This window comes from Petaurus breviceps, unplaced genomic scaffold (genome assembly GCF_028583685.1).
Source record: "Petaurus breviceps papuanus isolate PSGF00001 unplaced genomic scaffold, PetGlider_PUasm1.0 551, whole genome shotgun sequence".
NCBI lineage: Eukaryota > Metazoa > Chordata > Mammalia > Diprotodontia > Petauridae > Petaurus > Petaurus breviceps.
The window spans coordinates 37,831,239-37,845,400 of record NW_027186372.1 but is presented as its reverse complement, the minus strand read 5'-3'; positions in this window follow the sequence as shown (position 1 = coordinate 37,845,400).

Sequence of the window (14,162 nt, the reverse complement as noted above, 5' to 3'; positions counted from 1 at the left end):
AAAGCATGGTAAGGTTGTGATCTGCAAACTTAGAGAGGCTGCCCACATCAATAACATTGTGTGAATTCAATTTTTCCACACTTATAATAAATACAGTAGTGGGAAAGGGGCTAAGAAATATAACCTTTAATTTCTAAGAAACTCACCTTTTCCCCCCAAAGACCATGTATAGATTGAAAGCAAATTCTCATAGCAAAGTTGGAGGTTCATTTGCCAACATTTCAGGATATTTCTTCCATACAAATAGATTCTCTGTCTACACTGTCAGAATGTATTGCCTCTATCCAAATCCTACCATTACTGTCTTAAACAAGGTTGTGGTCAACTGGATCAAAGGGGACTTGAACAAGACACATAGTTAGACAGGCTAGGATTGAGGCTGAGCACAGTCCAGGCAGAGCTTTTCATAAGGAGACATGATCAGACCATAAAATGGATGAATCCAGAGAAATCAGGGGGGCGGGGGGACAAATTGTATGAATTGATAATGAGTCAAGTGAGGAACCAGGAAATCCACTTACACTGCAATATTGTATTGTAGTATGACTACCATTTTATTGTCGGATCATGTCTCTTTATAAAAAAGTCCTGTTTTGGGGCAGCTAGGTGGCACAGTGAATAGAGCACTGGCCCTCGAGTCAGGAGGACCTGAGATAAAATCTGGCTTCAGACACTTAACACATACACACACAAAAACTAGCTAAGTGACCTTGGGCAAGTCACTTAACCCCAATTTCCCTACCTTGTCCTCTCCAAAAAGCAGAAAAAAAAAGTCCCGTTTGGGCTTTGCTCAGCTTCAACCCCAGTCTGCTTCACTATGTTTCTTGTTCAAGTCCCCTTTGATCCAGCTCACTAAACCTTGTTATTATTATCACCACATTTGTATCTCGAGTGCTTAGCTCAGTGTCTAGTACATAAGTTCATAATAAATGATTGTTGTATTTTTAATATATACATTTATTTTACTTGACTATACTGATTTATTATGAGGGACAGTTTTTATTTTTTCAAGGGGAGAGTTGTGTAGGGATGTGGGAGAGTAGTGACAGATGCAAGAAGAAATAACAAGAAAAATGTCAATTAAACAAATGAAAATACACAGAAGATTACAGGAAAAAGTTCAGAAGAGGACACAGACAAGCAGAGTAGTAGTGCTAGAATTGTGTTACTTACACAAATACACATACATACAATCTGTAAGTAAGAGTTATGGTTTTATATACAATTCTCTTTTTCTGATCTTTGATGAAACATTTATTGTAAAATGTGGATAATAATTGTCAAAGTTGTGGGGTTTTTTTTAAAGAGAAAAAGAGATGTGATTAAACAGAGAATGACTTGGTAGGAATTGGGCAAAGTCTTATGCAAAAAGAGTTAAGGCAGGATTAATTATAATAATTAATCAACAGATTAAGTTTAGGGATGGTCCGAGTAGTAGTCACAGCATCTGGGGTAAGTGTCTGAAACAGCACCAAGGACAGCTCCTTCTAGGCTCTTGCTTCAACAGAACTCCCTTTTATTTTGACTATTTAAGACTGCTTTTGAGTCAGTCCTCCTGGACCATAGGCACATATCCTGATTTCTAGTAAAGAAAACTATTTCCTCATTCACCCAGGAGATCTCGGTATTCATCAAGGAGTAGAAATATATAACTCAGGGTGATTTGGACTCTTACTTGAGAGTTTAAGTCCTTTGTAGACTAGTTGAAGGCTGATTTATAAGAGTTCTGGGAACCTTCCTTATTAGATTTTTCTTCCTAAGGGACCCATGTCAAGAGCCAGGGAAAGACCCTAAATTCATGAAAAATAAACTGAGTAGGCAAAGAAGTATCAATAATTTCAATCTCTGTGACCAAAAGAAAAATTAAGCAAATTGCCTTCCTGTGATTCCACCATTATTCCCAAGTTTTTTTTCCTAAAGGTGGGGAGTGAGTAAGAAATGTGGTTTTTTGGTCAAGATGGCGGAGGAGAAGCAGGACCTCCAAGCGGCTCCAGCTTCCACCTTCCCCAATCAATGTAAAAAGGGGACTCTGAATGAACTTTGGACCTGCAGAACCCACAAAATGACACAGAGAAGCTAACCTCCTGCTGAGGACAGCCCAGCAGGCTGGCAGGAATCAGCCAGCACAGCAGTCTGGGAGCCCAGCTCAGGCCCATGTGAGCCAGAGGTTTTAGCCCCAGGGTGGGTCTGACTAGCCTCTGGCCCGAGGGACTCCAGATCACCAGCAGCTGTGGCCCTTTCCAGAATTATCAACACATAGAGGCAAAGGACAAAGTGAGAGGTCAGTGAAGTCTAGACTTTGGGACCCAGTAAGTGGGAGTGCATCGGCTTTTGCCCCCGGGGTGAGAAGCCACTGAGATGCCTGGCACAGCCAGCCCTACATGGCAGCTTCAGCTCCTGGCCTGCAGACTGTTGGGGGACCAAGCGACCAGTGTGAGGGGTAATCACTCTTGCTTTAACCTTCTTGGATCTGGATTGCAGTCTAGAATGGAGGTCCTGGGGTGTGTGTCCAGCTTGCCAGAGCATGTGGGGACCTCAGAGAGGGCACCCATCTAATAGCTCTGGCAGCTGAGAAAACCCTAGCATTTGGGATGAAAGCTCCCCTGTCTGGTGGCAAAGTCCTACTGTGGCAAAAAGCCAAGGAGTCAACTGACTGAGGGGTGACATGACCAGGCAAAAGGAACAAAGCAGACAGAAGATTCTAACATTAGACTCCTATTTTGGTAACAAAAAGGAGCAAAGCATGGAACAGGAGGAAGACGGTGAAGTCAGAACTCCTACACCAAAAGCTTCAAAGGAAAATACGAGCTAGTTACAGGCCATAGAGGACCTTAAGAAGCAGATAAGAGAAGTGGAGGAAAAATTGGGAAGAGAAATGAGAATGATGCAAGAAAATTATGAAATGAGAGTCAACAGCCTGATTGAGGAAAATCACACCTTAAAAAATAGACTAACTCAAATGGCAAAAGAGGCTCAAAAAGGCAATGAGGAGAAGAATGCCTTAAAAAGCTGAATTTGCCAGATGGAAAAAGAAGCTCAAAAGCTCAATGAGGAGAATCATTGCTTCAGAATTATATTGGAGCAAATGGAAGCTAATGACTTTATGAGAAATCAAGATGCTGTTAAACAGATCCAAACAAATGAAAGAATAGAAGGCAATGTGAAATATCTCATGGGAAAAAAACCACTGACCTGGAAAATAGATTCAGGAGAGATAATTTAAAAATTATTGGACTACCTGAAAGCCATGATCAAAGTAAGAACCTAGAAATCATCCTCCAGGAAGTTCTCAAAGAAAACTGCCCTGATGTTTTAGAACCAGAGCAAAATAGAGGTTGAAAGAATCCACCAATCACCTCCTGAAAAAGATCCCAAAAAGAAAATTCCTAGGAATATTATAGCCAGGTTCTGGAATTCCCAGATTAAGGAGAGAATATTACAAGCAGTCAAGAAGAAACAATTTGAATATTGTGGAAACACAATCAGGATGACCCAGGATCTGGCAGCTTCTACACTGAGGGATCAAAGGGCTTGGAATATGATATTCTGGAGGTCAAAGGAGCTGAAATTAAAACCAAGAATCACCTACCCAGCAAAACTGAGTATCATGTTTCAGGAGAAAATATGGTCATTCAGTGGAAAAGAGGACTTTCAAGTATTCTTGATGAAAAAACCAGAGTTGAATAGAAAATTTGACATTCAGATACAAGAAGCAAGAGAAGCATGAGAAGGTAAACAGGGAAAAGAAATCATAAGGAACTTATCAAAGTTGAACTATTAACATTCCTACCTGGAAAAACAATAATTGTAACATATGAAACTTTTCTCAGCATGAAAATAGTTGAAGGGAATAGAAATATATATATGTCTATATATGAGGGTATATGGGCATATGAATACATATGTGAATGTATGTATATATGTTTACAGGCATACATAGATAGAGGGGACCAATTTAACAGGAAGGGATGATACTTAAAAGGTGAAATTAAGAGGTAAAAGAGGAATATAATGAGAGGAGATGGTGAGAGACAGAATGGGGTAAGCTATCTCATATAGAAGAGGAAAAGGAAAATGGTTACAATGGAGGGGAAGAATAGGAAGGCAAAAGGAAATGGGTCAACCTTATTCTCATTGAATTTGGCTTGGGGAGGAAATGAAATACACACTAAATAAGGTATCTCACCCTACAGGAGAGTAGGGTGAAGGGGATGAGAGAGGGGATGATGGAAGGGAAAGCAGGCTCGGGGGGGAGGGAAGTTGGAAGAACCCACTTTTGAAAGGGGACGGGATCAAAGTAGAGAATAGAACAAGTGGGAGATGGGATAGGAAATATAGTCAGTCTTTTACAATATATCTACTATGTTATTGTTTTGCATTAGTTGCACATGTACAACATATACTGAACTGCTTATCTTCCCAGTAAGGGTGGGTGACAAGGGAGGAAGGGAAGGAATCTGGAATTCAAAGTTTTAAAATCAAATGTTTAAATATATATAATTATTATTAATAATACTATTTTACATGTAATTGGGAAATAAGATATACAGACACTGGGGCATAGAGATCCACCATGCCCTACTGGAAAAGTCTAAAGGGGTATGGGAGAAAATATGGGAGAGAGCAGATTGGAGGAGGGGATAACCTGTGGGACTGCTATTTTGGGGCAGTGGGTAGGGAAAATGGGGAGAAAATTTGCAACTCAAAATCTGGCAGAAATGAATGATGTAAATCAGAAGTTAATAAAGCATTTGAAAAATGAAAAAAAAATTTAAAATTAGCTGAGAAAAAAAGAAATGTCAGTTTTTAAAGCAAAATACTCTTAGAAAATGTGTTTCCATGTGTTCATTAAAAAGACTATTTCTTGTACTATATCATAGGGGACACAGTGTTAATAAATTATTAGGAAATTATTAGCTTTCCATTGTCTTCAGGATAAAATACAAACTCCTCTCTGTTAAACATTTCAAGCTATTCATGATCTGGCTTCATTCTGTCTTGCTAGGCTGATTATGTATTGCTTCCCTTTGTACACTCTACTCTCCAATAAAACTACCCTATTCCTGTTCCCTATATATAACATTCTGTTTCTTCTCTTGGTGCTTTTACACAGGTCCTCCCCCAACTTCTCCTTCCTTCACCTCTTGTAACCCCTACAAGAGCCACCTACTTTAGGAATCTTTTCCTGATTCCCTCAGTTGTTAGTAACCTACCCTTCAAATTACTGTGTATTTATTTTGTATGTCCCTTATATTTATATATCTGAGAACATGTTGTATTCCCTGGTAGAATGCAAACTCCTTAAGGGTAGACATTACTCCTCTCTTTGCTTTCCATCTCTTTCTCAGAGAATTATAATAAAATTAACACTAGAATTGTCTTTGAAAATGTACGCTAATGGATTTATCTACTTCCAGCTTTGTGATTTCCAAAACCTTAACTCCCTTCCCTGTCTACCCCTCCCCATATGTATTGTCTCCTCATTAAAATTAAAGTTTCTTATGGATAGGAACTGTCTTGATTTTAGTGTGGTAGTTGGCATACAGTAAGCATTATATGTTGTTTTTGTTGTTCAGTCATTTCAGTCGTGTCTGATTCTTCACGACCCCATTTGGGGCTTTCTTGGCAAAGATTCCAGAGTGGTTTGCCCTTTCCTCCTCCATCTCATTTTACAGATAAGGAAACTGAGGTGAACAAAGTTAAGTTACTTGCCAGGGTTACACAGTTGGTAAATATCTGAGTCTGGATTTGAACTTAGAAAGATTAGTCTTCCTGATTCCAAGCCCAGCACTCTATCCACTGTCCACCCAGCTGTATTTGTATCTCAAGTGACCAGAACAGAATCTAGCATCTAAGTGCTTAATAAATTCTTATTGATTGGCTAATTATTTGGAACTGTCCAGTTGAGTGGAGTTCCATAGATAACAGATAAATGTCTGATTCCAGTTGTGCACAAAATGAGTTCTGTTGATAGGCAGTCTTTCAGCCTGCTAGTAGACATTGGTGCATTTTACATATAGCATAGTAAAAATATGGTTTTTGTTTGCTTTCACCCACTTGCCAAATATATTTTCTGATTAAATTAGGTTCATAAGCTACAAACTCAATTTTGAATGGAATTGGATATTAAATGCTAAAAAGAAACTTATTGACGTTACACGAAGAAATAAAGAAATAAAATGGAATGAATGTCCCTTACAAATCTTACTTATAAAAATTCATCTGCCCAGGGAGAGGCAACATGATACAGTAAAAAGAGCTAAACTTGGAGTTCAATTGGAATTGATTCAAGTCCCTGCTCTGCCATTTACTACCTGTCTCACTTTGTACATAACATTTCACTTCTCTAAGTCTCACTTTCTTCATCTATAAAATGGATACCACAACCTTTGCACTAGTTATTTAACTCAATGTATTTTAAAAAAACATTTATTATGTATAGTATAACATACAAAGCCTTACTAAGCACTGGGGCAATAAAGATAAAAACAAGACAGATCTTGCCCTGAAGAAACTTATAGTCTATCTCACAAAAGTGTTGTGAAAAAGAAACAAGTGAATGAATGAATAATAAAGTATTATATCAGGGTCAACTAATTATCCTCATTTTCTAGAATATTAAGAAATAATTCTAGTTTATATTCTTTACAAACTTGACAGCACAAACTTGGTTTCTTCCCTTTTAAAATGTAAAAAAGTTCTTAAGTGACCATGGCTTTCCTTATAATTTGCAAATGTTTTAATTTACTTAAAATATTTGCAAATGCTGTCAAGCTTTTAAAATCTACACAAGAAAATTAAACATTGGAGGTTGTTATTTTTTTCCTATCAAATATTTCCTCAAATAGTAGGGAATCATTTTGTTTTAACTGGAAAAGGTATAATTTTCATGCCTCTTTAATGCAAAAATTGGTCTGACTTAAGTCAAACTTTGAGGAAGAAATATCCACTAAGGGTTGTACCTGTATAGAGGAATATCTTACAGATTATGGAAAGCAGAAAATAGAGATTTATGCAAGAAAGCAAAAGCTATTTTATAATCTCAAGTATGTGGCTTATTACTAAAAAATGCTTTTATGAAATTGGTCTTACCTGCCTAGGTTCCCTCTCTATGTATGTATTAATTTAAATACTAATGTATTTTGATCCTTCTTAGCACTGGAATTATTATGCCATCCTGGCTGGGGTTGTTTGCAAGACTTTATTTTTATGTGCACTTTGGGATTTGGGGGATTATATTATATTTGTATCTTGATGAGAGAAGTATGCAATTATTGTGAAATGAGTATGCTGGTTCTCCTTACAGCAGGCTGCTTTCCACATTTATCAGACCTAATCAGGGTAAGGCTTATGAATTAAATATATCCTTTTAACCTGCTCATACTTTATACAGCACAAATATATATGTATATACATAATATGTACATCTCTATGCCTATATATATGTAAAACTCAAGTCTCAGCATTATCATCTGAAATATGTTGTTGCAAAAGATTATTAGCATGAGTGATCACTTGTAAGTGTAGTAGGATTTCCAAGGGCCCTTTTACATGCATGAATTCTAAAGTCTAGAGTCTCTCCCTTTAAAAGAAACTCACAAGGTGATATCTCAGAAAACTGTCTTGTTACATTCACATGTTCCATTTTGTGGAAGGTGCATTTGTGTTACTGATCCAGATTCTGTGAGAAATCTGGATTTCTAAGAAATCTTTTTGATGTGTGTGGAGTGGTATTATTTTTTTCCCCTCAGGACAGTTTAAAGAGGAGGTCATCTAATTCAAAGAGATGTGCTTACCTGCTTATGCTTCTTCTCTGGATAGTACAATATTTCTTCCCAGATGATTTCCCACTTCTGACCAACCCCTAACCTCCCCATTCCAATTCCATCAGCTTAAATTCTTCTGGTGTTAAGCTAATGAAACTAGATACTTAGCATTGGAAAATTGATTCTACAAATGGACTAATACTTTAATGAGACTAATTATGAGTCAAGGAGATGTGGATTCAAGTCCTGCCTCTGGCATTTATTAGTTCAGTAAGCCACTTAAACTCTGTGTCCCCAGGAAAATCTCTTAGGTTATAATAATAATAGCTAACTTGTTTTGGTATTTTCAAAGCATTTTATACATATTATTTCATTTCATTTCATGCTTCTGAAAACCCTGTGAGATAAGTGCTATTACTACCCCTATTTTTCAGATAAGGAAACTAAGGTCCATACAGGTTAGATGACTCTCCCAGTATCCCCCAGCTAAGAAGTATCTGAGGCAGGATTCAGGATTCAGACTCTTTCTGACTCCAATTCCAGCATTCTATCTACTATGCTGCCTAGGTTCCTGTAAATTTCAGTGAATAGCATTGATCCCTACACAGATGAAATCACTGATCTGGACAAAAAAAAAGAAGAAGAAAATGTGAATTAGCCTTTAAAAAACTTTAGAATGGGAAACCAAGGGAAATATCTATAACTGGAACATCATTTGTCAAATACATCAATGTCCCTAGTGATTCAGGTATCCAGTTCATCTCTGGCTTCTGAGAAAATATCCCATTTTGCTTTGGAACCTAATCTACTGTGCTATGTATCTGTAAATCATCAGAACAGATAGTCTGTCTTCCATGTACTTTGAAATGCTTTTCTCTTATAGGCCACAAGTAGAGAACTGGCAGAAATATGTCAATAGACGGCCAAATACTCCCCTTCAGAAACACTATGGGATGATTCCCAGAGGGTTCCATAGAATGAGAGTTTAGTGAAACAACTTCAACCTTGCCAGAGACCACAGGCCAAAAGCTATATTGAATTGATAAAAATATATTTCCATCATTAGAGGGTTATTGTACCACTCAGAGAGACTCCCCTAAGGGACATTGTTTGGCTACTAGAGACCAAGGGGCTAACGTTCTAATTCCTCCCTCTCCACTTACCTTATTGTGCACTTTAGAAAAGTCACTTAACTTCATTCACATGAGAAGAGAGAGTAAGAAATCTTTATTTAATCAGAGACCACAGAGACTGAATGGCTAATAACACCCTCAGTTTCTGTTAGCTCTGAGGTAGAAGAATTATTCGGTGATGAAGACCCTGCCACCTTCAGGAAGGAAACATGTGCTGAGAGTGAAAAGCTTTAAGAACCCAGGGTGCTCTGAGAAAGACACAAAATGTGGAAACAGATATGAATAAGGGGGATAGGAAAGAGAAGGAAACCTGAGAACAAAAGCAAAATAATAGTATTTTAGTTCATAAAGGAGACTTCCTGTTCTTTTTCACAGCTCTGTTCTTGCCTTTTTAAGAAGTTCACCCCTCCTTACAGTCAATATCATTGCTTCTATTGGGGGGGGAGTACAGAGAGGTTAAGTGATTTACCAAGATTCGTTCATCTAATATGTGTTTTAGGTGGAACAGCTGTCTAGGACTATATGATGCAAAGTAGATATAGATCTGCATTGGTAGAGGGAATTTCCCCACTGGGAGTTCCATGTACCATGTACCAATATAGGTCTAGATCCTCATCTCCACCCTTCTCCCCCCCCCAAAAAAAAATAGACAAGATCACCATTCCATGAAATATTCCCTCATCTCCACAACTGAAAGTATTCTCTCCTCAAATTTTCCTGCAGTCCTTCTCTCTTTTGATCCCATTGAGAGTCATAATTAGCATGGGGAGAATGAGTCTTTGTTCCAGGGTGCCAACATGAGGGACTGGTACTTCTGCCCCTCAGCCATCACTACACCAGACCCCACCTGAAATTCCTCTAGAGCATGAGATGGAGTCTTACTTCACACACGTTTGCGCATACACACACACACACACACACACACACACACATTTCAATGATCCCAAGGCTAAGGACTGGGACTCTCTGGGGGGATGGGATGCCCCTTCCCAGGCAATTATATAAGCAGGACTATCCTTTGCATCACCAGCTCACTCAACTAAATATACCCCAGCTAAAGTTTCCAATACATTCTACCTTCTATTATCCACACCTGGGCACACGTAATCTAAACCTATAAACTGACCAAGGGCAGGAACTGTTTCTCATCCTTCCTCTCTGATAGTATGTGCTTAAAAAATAGCTGCTGAACTGAAGGGTGAAAATTCCATAAGGAGAGTAAAAATACCCAGAATATTCTTGAATGGTCAATACCGAAGGAGGGGATTTCCACAACTATTTTTAAAATTTTAAACTATCATTCCAAGCTACTCAACTACTGACTGCACCCCACCATGAGTTAGTGTGTTTGTTCAAGGAGTACAAAGACATTAATGACTGAGATCAAGAGTAGGAAGTTACCATTGGAATGATCTAGTGCCACCTTTTTACTGACAAGAAAATAAAGCCTAGAAAGGCTTGCCTCTGGTTATACAGCTAGTAAAGGGCAGAGCAAGGGCTTAAATCCACATTTCCTGACTTGTCGACAATGCTCTTTCTACAACACTATGCAGTTTCTTCACTATTCTAACACAATAACGAATTCTAGTCCCTCTTGTGGCCATGCAACTTTGATAGAAAGCAGCTCTAGCCCTGGGCCCATCTGCTTTGTGTCAGCTCCCTCCAGTGACTCAAAGTAGAATTCCACCTCTTCCTATCTCTGGTTGAACCTCTCATTTAAGTTCTTCATTCTAATCAGAGAGATGTCTGTAATTCTAAGCTCATCCTTTATATATAGTATTTCACAAATGGTTTTCTTGCCTCTAGTTTCTCACTTTCCAATCCAACCTTCACATAATTACCAAGTTAATTTTACTAATATACCAATCTGAAAATATCACTCCCTCAAAAACCCTCGATGGTTCCCTATTGCCTATAGGATAAAATACAAACTCAGTCTGGCATTTGAAATCTGCCAGTTTGCCTCCAACTTATAATCCAAGTTTTATTTCACATTATTATTCTCTGTCAGTTGAATGCTGGATTTTGTGCCATAAATGTCATTACATTCTTTTGTTGTATTTTTAATTTTGTGTGTAGTTTCTTTTATGCAATCTATGTTTCAGCCATTCTGGAACTCTCTGACTGTTCTCCAATTTCATACTGCCCTCTCCTGCCTCCATTCATTGCACATATCTGGAACACACTTTCTCCACACTTCTATCTGATAAAAGTTTTTTTCACTTACAAATCTCAGACCAGATTCAGCCCCTTTATAAAGCCTTCCCTGATCTCTACCACAAATGAAAATGATCACCTCCTCAAATTTTCTCAGGGTTCTTTTTGTAAATCTTACCTCTACCTTTGTCACATTCCACATCATATTTTATTTATACACATGTAATATTCTTCTTACAAACTTGCAAGACCTTCAGGACAGGGACAGTATCTCCTCAATCAACAAGCATTTATTAAGTACCTACTATGTGCCAGGCACTGTGCTAAATACTGAGAATACAGAAAGAGACAAAAGACGGTCCCTGTTCTCAAGGAGCTTACAAACTAATGGGGGGAAACAAGGAAACAAGTGAAATATGTAAAAACAAGCTATATACAGGATAATTAGGAAGTAAGAGAGGGAAGGTTTGGGAAAGGCTTCCCACACAAGATGGGATTTTAGTTTGGACCTAAAGAACATCTTCTATTTGATCCTGTAGGTAATAGGAAGTCACTGGAGGAAGTCAGTTAGTAGAGAACTGACTTGATAGAACTTGCACCATAGGAAAATCACTTTGGCAGCTGAATGGTGGAGAGACACAAGACAGAGAGACCAATCTCAGAAGGCTATTGCAGTAGTTCAGGCAAGAGGTGGTGAGCACCTGAGCTAGGGTGATGGTTGTACAAGTGGAAGAAAAGGAGACATATACTAGACATGTTGTGAAAGTTATAAACAATAAAACTTGATGAGATTGTGCATATGGGGTGAGTACAAGTGAGAAGTTGAGAATATGAGGTTGTGAGTTTATGTGACATATAGCATAATGGCAGTCTCAATAGTAATAGGAAAGTTTTGATATATTTGGATATATTGAGTTCGAGATGCCTATGGGACATCCAGTTGGACATGTCTAAAAGGCAGCTGATGATGTAAAACTGAGGCCCAGGAGAGATTAGAGCTGGCTATATAGATCTGAGAAATATCAGCTTAGAGATGATAATCATACCTATAGGAACTAATGATATCACCCAGTTAGATAGTATAAAGGGAGAAGGAAGAGAGTCCAGAATAGAGTTTTAGGAATCAATAAGTATATTCTGGATGAAAATGCAGGGAAGGAGACTAAAAAGGGGAGAGCAGTATCATAAAAAGTTACAGTGGAAAGATTAGGCAGGAGAAGATGGTGATTGACAGTATCAGAGTCTGCAGAGAGATCAAGAAGATTAGAATTAAGAAAAGGTCGTTATTAAATTTGGCAGTTAAGAGATAGTTGGTAACTTTGGAAAGAGCAGTTTCACTTGAATGATATAAGAGTGAAAGACAGAATGCAGAGGATATCTTTATAGTTAATTTGGGTGTTTATATAGACAAAATAACTTACTCTCTCAAAGTCATTCTTTTTTGGGGGGGAGGGCAATTGGGGTTAAGTGACTTGCCCAAGGTCACAGGGCTAGTTTTGTTAAGTGCCTGAGGTCAGATTTGAAGTCAGGTCCTCCTGACTCTGGGGCCAGTGCTCTATTCACTGCACCACGTAGTCACCCCCAAAGTCATTCTTAAAACAATATTGCTGTTACTGTATACAATGTTCTCTTGGTTCTGCTCATTTCACTCTTCATTATTTCATGCAAATCTTTCCATGATTTTTCTAAAATCATTGGGCTCATCATTTCTTATAGCACAGTAGCATTCAATCACAATCATATACTACAATTCAGTCAGCCCAATTGATGGGCATCCCCACATTTCCAGTTCTTTGCCACCACAAAGAAAATTGCTATAAAAATCTTATTCTGTGACTGTATTTCTAGAGTTAAGCATAATCCCTTGAACATAGTAGGTGCTTAATAAATGTTTACTGAGTTGAACTGAAATGAATATAATTGGATTGAGAGTTGACTGAAAGGTTCTGAACTAGTATGCGAGCAAGGCTCAGGTTGTCAATTCTATTCCCTTGCCAGGTTCTTTCCAATGACTTATTCAAATTCTCCCACCTCATATATAAGACTTGTCAGAATCCCACAACTGCAGGTGATAGAAAAAAAATACTTTATCTATACAATAATAGTAACAGATAATGTTCACAAACAGAGAGAGGAAGACTGTATCTTCACAGAGGCAGGAGAGAATAAGAAGCAGAACTACTGCCAGGAAGTATTGATTTGTGAGAGAGCAAAATGGATTGTCCATCTCCAGGGTAGCTAAGTGGGGTCTGTCAATGGAAGACATGATGATTTTTACCTATGGAAACCAAATGGCACATGACAACTCACAAAGGTAGCTGTCAAAATACTTAAAGGGCCACAACTTTATACTAAAAAGAATATTCCATAAAACTCAGTCTCCAAAAGTTCGTGTTTTTTTCCCTTACCTGTCAGCATGGCATAGTGGATAGATAGCCTGTCTTGAAGCCAGTAAGACCTAAGGTCAAGTGAGTCAATAAACATTTATTAAGTACCTACTTTGTGCCAGTAACTATGCTAAGCACCGGCAATACTAAAAGAGGCAAAAGATAATCCACTCCCTGCCCTCCGAGTGTTCACAATCTAATGAGGGAAGCAACATGTCAACCAATTAGGCACAAAGCAAGCTATATAAAGGAAGTGGGAAATAATTGAGAAGAAAGGCATTAGAATTGAAGGGCTGGGAAAGGCTTATTGTACCAGATGGAATTTTAGTTGCGACTTAAAGGAAGCAAAAAGGTCAGCAGAGGAGAAAGAGCATTGCAGAAAGACCAGAAAAGATACCTAAAGCTGAGAGATGGAGTGTCTGGTTCACGGAACAACCAGGAGGTCAGTGTCACTGGATCAAAAAGTACATTGGCGAGGAGTAAAGTATAAGAAGAATGGAAAAGTAGGCGGGGTGACGTTATGAAGGGCTTTGAACGTCAAACAGAGAATTTTATATTCTCTCGTGGAGGTGACAAGGAGCCACTGCTGTTGTTTGTCCTTTGTTTTTTGAAGAGAACCAATGACATCATGAGGATTTAAGTGAGACAGAGTTGCACAAGCTCTTGACCCTCACTTTACCATTCTGAAGTCAATATTAATTCAACTCTCAATCCAATTA